The sequence below is a fragment of the Callorhinus ursinus genome, unplaced genomic scaffold (genome assembly GCF_003265705.2).
Source record: "Callorhinus ursinus isolate GAN/ISIS: 27379988/994484 unplaced genomic scaffold, GSC_fseal_2.0 scaffold43, whole genome shotgun sequence".
Lineage (NCBI taxonomy): Eukaryota > Metazoa > Chordata > Mammalia > Carnivora > Otariidae > Callorhinus > Callorhinus ursinus.
Genome location: NW_027397105.1, coordinates 5,128,734 through 5,135,791, shown reverse-complemented (window position 1 = coordinate 5,135,791; position 7,058 = coordinate 5,128,734). Strand labels below are relative to the sequence as shown.

Below are 7,058 nucleotides of genomic sequence, written 5' to 3'. Positions count from 1 at the left end.
AGAAGGAGGGGAAGAATGAAGGGGGGAAATCGGAGGGGGAGACGAACCATGAGAGTCGATGGACTTTGAAAAACAAACTGAGGGTTCTAGAGGGGAGGGGAGTGGGGGGATGGGTCAGCCTGGTGATGGGTATTAACGAGGGCACATTCTGCGTGGAGCCCTGGGTGTTATGCACAAACAATGAATCATGGAACACTACATCACAAACTAATGATGTAATGTATGGTGATTAACATAACAATAAAAAATTTAAAGGAAAAAAAAAGAAAGCTGGCTCTTGCTTCGCACAAGTTACAAATAGCTGTTACTGCTTTTTCATAGACAAAGCCCCTGACCTTCAAGAAAGTGATAGGGGAAAAAAATATTTCATCTTGTTTACTTTAAAAAAAAATTTTTTTTTTTACTATATCTAAGAAAGAAAAAGTATTGATATATATGTTGCCTAAGCTACAAGGTATAGGAAAACAGACAACATCTACACATTAAATTTTTTTTGAAAGATTTTATTTGTGAGAGAGCATGAGCATCGGGGAGGGGCAGAGGGAGAAGCAGAGTCCTGGCTGAGCAAGGAGCCCAATGCAGGGCTTGATCCCAGGACCCCGGGATCATGACCTGAGCCAAAGGCAGACGCTGAACCGACTGAGCAACCTAGGCACCCTACACATTACATTTCTAAGAAACACGAGGTAAAAGAAAATCTCTGGGTAAGCTCTAAGTTTGTACGAAGAAGCTAGATTTGCTATTCTCCAAAAAGCAAAAAGACCCTACTGTGAATATACAGAAATAATTTAATGCCTTTTCCCAAGAATGAAACTCAAGCTTGGTGCATCATACTCCATGAAGGCATTTAAAATGCCAATCCATGCATGGAACCACTCCTTCCTCCCTTATCCATTTTCATGCATTTCTGGCCAGGTGTCAAAGACAAAGGCCAAGAGGTGCTGCAGGACTTCATCCCTGTTCTGCTGGAAGAGGATCTGGAGGATGGTCATCTTCTCGTGGGTCTCCTTCTCCACTTCCATGCTGCAGCTGCCTGGGGATCCCAGAGCCACATCTTCCATGGCCTTGAACTCCTTTTCTCTTTGCAGGCAGTATTGTTCAATTTCAGTCTGAGCTGCTTCTTTGGCCTGCTTCAGCCTCTGGTTCTTTTGCTTGTGGGCCGTGGACACCTTCTCAGAGGCCCACTTCATGGCATGCAGCAAACTGCTGGATGGACTGGCTATAGCCATGGCTATATATGCTCTGACCTGGATGTCAGAAGATCTGGGGTCTAATCTTGGATGCACCATTAACAGCTGGGCAACCCCGAGCAAAGGACGTCACTTCTCTGGGCCTCGGTTGGCACATCTGTGAAAGGAAGGGCCTCTAAATTACCTCCATGGGTCATTAGCGTTCGCCATCTAGGTATAGGACAATCAAATGAGAACTTACAGTTTCATAACATGTGTTCCTTCCAGGAAATATGTAAAAGTGGAAAACAATTTGATCATATGTAAATCCAATCCCAAGATGAGAAGAGTACTAACTCTTCACAGGGACCTGTTCATCCACCAGCTTTGCAAGATTCCCTTTGGGGAAAACTGAATAAGATTCTATCTGATTAATTCTTGAACCTCAAGGAAGGCTCAGGAAAGGCGGAAAATAGAATGGAATAGAGCCTCCACGTCAAGCACTAGGGAGGGATTAGACAAAGATGAGCAAGAGACAGACTGCCTTGATCTTTACGGGGCTCACATTATCATGGGGAAAAAAATGAATATGTTTTACACTGTCCTTGACCTTTCATTTCTCTCTTGCTGAACATATTCCATTTTTCTATATACTTTGTCATCTTAAAATTCAATTCCTCCCAACATCTTAGCATTACCTTACCTGGAAGATTCAGGCTATGTAATGTGAGTGTCCTCATTTACTTATTCAGGACCGAATTATTAAAATATGTTGAGATTCACTCAGGAGGGAAGCAGAAATACATGTTAAGAGCCCTGGAGGAATCCTTCAAGGTGGTCGGTGAGGTAGACAACAAAATCGTGATGGTTTAAAAGATTCTTTGACACCTCTTGCAGCAAAAGGTGGGGTTCTGCTCCCCCTCCCCTTGAATTTTGACTCATACATGACAGCTCTGGCCAAAAGAGTACAGCAGGAGAGCTGTTCTGGGTCCTCCAAAGCTGTGTTATCAAAATCAACACAACTACCTTGTTTGCTGGAACATTTGTGCTGGAAACCATGAGTCCCACACAAGAAGTCGGACTGTTGTGAGGCTGCCATATTGTGAGGAGGTCCACACTGTGTGTAAAGTACGCACAGGTAATCCAGTGGAGGTCTCCCAGCTGAGATCCTAGTTTGTAGCCAACATCAACTGCCGGACTTGTAAGTGAAGACAGTTCCAGATGGTTACAGCCTTCAGCGATTGAGTCTTCCCAGCTAAGTCCCTAGACATCTCGGAACAAAGACAAGCCATTCCCGTGGGGGACTGGACCCATAGAATCTGTAAGTATAATACAAGTCGTTTTAGACCACTAACTTTCGTACCGTTTATCATGCAATAATCGAAATAAAAACACACAACCATGTCTGTTTTCATTGATCTTCCTTGTCAACTAGAATCAGAGCTTTCCCACGTCTTTTCTGAATCTTTATCCCAATCCTTTTCTACTTCCTATAATCTACTATCCCAAAATCTGCTATCCTGTCTCTTCTCTTCTTGCCTCTCTCTCTTCCTCCTCCTCTTCTCTCTTTTTTCTCTCTCTCTTTCTCCAACCACCCTCATCTTCAAATATACCTAATTCTCCTCAAACTTTGTTAGACCCTTTCACCTCTTTTGGCCTTTGCCAGACCTGGCAGTGAATATGCCATAGAAACAAAACACAGTAAACCACATTATAATTTTCACACCTATAAGAGTCTACCCATGGTAAAAAAAAAAAAAAAAAAAAAAAAGATTCCCAAGCCCCAATGGATGAGTTGCTTATTTCAAAATTAGTTGTAAAACCACCTTAATTTTTCCATGGAGAAATGACTGCCCTATTCGTCAAATTATCACAGGTAATTTAGAGGCCCTGTGCTTCTTACTTAACTTCTAGTATTCTGTGTGGGAAAACTGAAATGAATTATTCCTTGTGAGGCAGGAAATCTGAGCCACACTCTTAGTCTAAGTTAGGATGCTTTCAATTCGGCCCTCAGATTAAGCCCGTATGATGATCTAATTATCATTCAAACTCCCATACCTTTCCTTTGCTTTCCAAGCATTCAGTGCTTACCACCTTAGTGCTCACTGGAAGAAGAGAAAGCTTACATTAAAACAAGACCACCTCTAGAAGCTTGTTAGCATGCGAGCTGAAACCCGACCCCCTACAGTTACCACTGGCCAGTGAATGAAGGAAGAGCAATTAAGAGGAAGGCAGAATCAATCATCTGCATGTGCCAAGGTCATGATGCAGTGAGAGAGAAGAGGGGGTGGAAATACTGACCTGCATTCACTTGGTTGGAATCATGGTAGAATGTAGAGAGAGGACCCCAGGAGTTCTGCTGCCCAGAGAACTATGTTCCTATGAGAAGGTAGGCAGGACCCCAGTGGCTGAGGTTCCTCCCCCCAACAGACATGCAATGCCAGTGGCCACAGGCTAACCAGCATCAGTCTCAAGGCACAGCAAAAGAGCTGAAAGGGTCAAGGGACAAAAAGTTTTTTAAAAATCCCACCAAGTCTGCAACAGGCAAAAAAATTGACAAAATTCATTAGCTCTTCGGGATATAGAACCCTTGGTCCTGTAGGCATATAAACCCACAAGGTTGTACATATCTGTGCATATTATTTGGATCATGCTGTTGGTTTCACAGGTGTATACATATGCCAAATTTGTCAAATGGTACACTTTAAATAAGGGCAGTTTGTCATATAACAATTATAGCTCAGTAAAGCTGTGAGAAAGAAAGAAAGAAGAAAGAAAGAAAGAAAGAAAGAAAAGGAAGGAAGGAAGGAAGATGTCACAGAAAAAAAAATGACTTCTTTTATTTATTGGAGGCACTTTCTGCATCTAAAAGTATAAATGCAGTCAGGATAGCTCCTGAGTGTACAATTCAGTTCTAGGAAAAACTAGAATATAATTAGTACCCAGCCTCATCTCCATCTTTCCTCTGAAACCATGAGACAGGATTTTCTTAAAGGAAAGAAATTCTCCTGTCTCTTGACATTTGGTTGAGATATTGAAAATAAAGTGTACCTTGCATAGAGGGCTTGGCATATTCAATTCTCCATCTCTGTCAGGAGAGAAAGACAGGCATCTCGCTATATAATGTGATTTATAGCAACAAGCACATGAGAAAGGGTGTTGTCTTCTTTTTCAGGCTAAAGGCCTCTTCTAATTAACAGAGAACAGGGCTTGCTTTTTGCAGAGTTGGGGATGGGAGGGGATGTTTGCAAACACCCATGTACCCATGAGGAGTGGGAGACAGTGTGATCAGAGTTGTGGCTGTTCTGTGTGGTTTTACACACCAGAGGGACCCTCACAGACAAGATACACAGTACAGAAAAGCATGCATACAAGAATTACAGTTACCACATGAAGTCGAAACTGAGCATCCGAGCCACCACCATGCTCTTTATCAAACCAAAGATAAAGAAAGTACCTTAAGATTGAAAATCCTGGGGGTGGGAGTTAGTGTGTATGCCTCCTGACTCAATTAGTTTGTTTACAAACATTTACTGAACTGTCTGTTAGATTCCAAGGATGTAGACAGGATAATAAGGATATATTAAACACATCCTTGACAACATAGAACTCATGCTAACTGGGGAAATGAAAGAATAAGCAATTAAAACACAACTTACCAATTGCTGACATAGAGATATTTCTAAGACACAATAGGAAACAAAACCCTAGCTGGAGAAATCCAAAAGTGCTTGGCATAGAAGAGGACCAGTGGGCTGGGTGTTAAAGGAGGAGTTGAAGATGGGAGTATAAAGGCACCTGGGTGGCCCAGTCGGTGTAGCGTCTGCCTTCAGCTCAGGTCATGATCTCAGGGTCCTGGAATGGAGCTCTGCATCAGGTTCCCTGCTCAGCGGGGAGCCTGCTTTTCTCTCTGCCCCTTTCCTGGCTCATGCTCTTTCTCTCAAATAAATAAAATCTTTACAAAAAATAAATAAAATAAAATTGAAGAATAAAGAAGATGCACTGATATGTTCCAGGCATAGGGAAGCGTTAACACATGAAGGGTTACATGTGAGTTCCGTGTATGTGTGGATTAACACTTCACAAATGAAAATTTGATGAACACTAGGGAGTTCTGTGTGTCAGGTATGAGACAGCTGGTGGCAATTATGGGGTTGGGAAGTCTCCTCTTGATGTGGAGGGTAACAGTGCAGAAAGAGCAATGGGGAATTTGAAGGACAACCACATGATACACCAGGACATGGCAACTACACCAAACAGCGGGCTGGAGACTGCCGAAAATGCCCCACCATCCCACAGAACAATGGCTCAACCAGGTGTGGTGGGCTGGGAACGGGACCATTTGCCAACCAGGTACCCGACTCAGTGGCTTTACCTAGAAAAGACACTGCCCCATCATGCAGTTGACCCGAACTTATCTGCAGCTGTAGGTCTCTCTCAAGTCCTCAGGCTACCCTCAGGCTTAAGACCTCAATGAGATGATTTCAGAAGGACCTACTCATCCAGTTTGGTGAGCAAATTCCAGACACAGATAGAAGCTTTATTGTTCCAAGATGAAAAAATAGAAACAAGATAATAGGGGACCTATGAAAAGATCCTAAACACAGATGGATAGTATAATACTTATGAAGTAAAAGGAGGACATTCTTTTAAAGGATTTACTGCATAAATTTTAGACATTTGTCTTGTATTGTCAACAATGTTAAAACAAAAGACAACACAGTGAGATCAAAAGGCAGCTGCTAAGAAGGAACTATAAAAAGGGAACTAGATGAGATAAGCAGAGAATGTTACTATTAAATGTGTGAAAAGATTTTTTAAATGCATAAAAAAGTAAAAGAATCAACAGTGCAAAAGAAAATCACATCAGCAATGTGGAAGACAATTTTGAGGAATTCACCCAAAATCAAGAGGAAAAGGAAAAATAAAATAAAATCATGAAAGGGATGATGCTGAAAATAGAAAACAGAAAGGAGAGATTCAAACAATGGATTAATGGGGTATTTGACGGGAAAAATAAGGCAAATAGAGCAGAAGCAAATACCAACAATTTAATAAAAGAAAAATCTTAAACTGACGACCTGAGCTGTGAATCCCAAAGCTTCCATGAATATTAGAGTCCCTTCTAGATACAGTTGTATCTTGAACTTAAGTGGGTGATGTCCCAGAAAAAGTTAGGAACTAGCTCTTGCGTAGTTTTTATTAAAGCATCGTAAGCTCTATCATCCCTATGGTGTTGCTGGTTCTTATAACTGAGTAAAGGGTTGGGATCTTTCCCCCTTTATAATCCTTAATGTTCTTCAAAGAGTTCATATCATATGAAGGGTAAGAGCTTTTTCCTCAGGCCCTCAGTGGGTTTCTGCAGGCAAGTTTGGGGATAGAAGCCGAGACCTTCCTCTAGTCCGACAGTTGGGTGATGTCAGGGTGGCAAAGCGAAGGGGAAGGTGCTCCATACAGAAAGGGAAGAATGTGGAGTTTTTGGAGGTGAGGAGACTGAAGAGACCATCCAGAAAGGGGGAGAGGGAAGAAAAGAAATGGGGAAAAATAAAGACAGTAGGGCTACCTCTGACGTGACTCATCTACAAGACCCTTACATTGTGTTAAAATATCCAACATGGCTGGTGTGAGTGGATTTTTTGCAGAGACCTGAAAAGAGCTGAATGTACGATTACAGGGATGTAGATCCAACAGAAATAGCACCTGCAGATGAAGTCACTGGACTCGGAGTCTAGCCAGGACCTGCAGAAGCACTTCGGGAGGAGACTAAAACTAACTGGTGTCCATGACAATTGCGCTTGGGTCTCCAACAACAGTGGGTTCTCAAGTGACAACTGCTTCTACCTTGTTTCTTCTCCGAATAGACTCACTTGGGTTCTTGACAGCTCCCTT

General features: G+C 42.2%; 1 pseudogene; it reads right to left on the bottom strand.

Moving 5' to 3' along the window:
* Positions 1-887: 887 nt before the first annotated feature.
* On the bottom strand, positions 888-1,229 carry LOC112817046 (V-type proton ATPase subunit G 1 pseudogene; annotated as a pseudogene).
* Between the last annotated feature and the right edge of the window lie 5,829 nt (positions 1,230-7,058).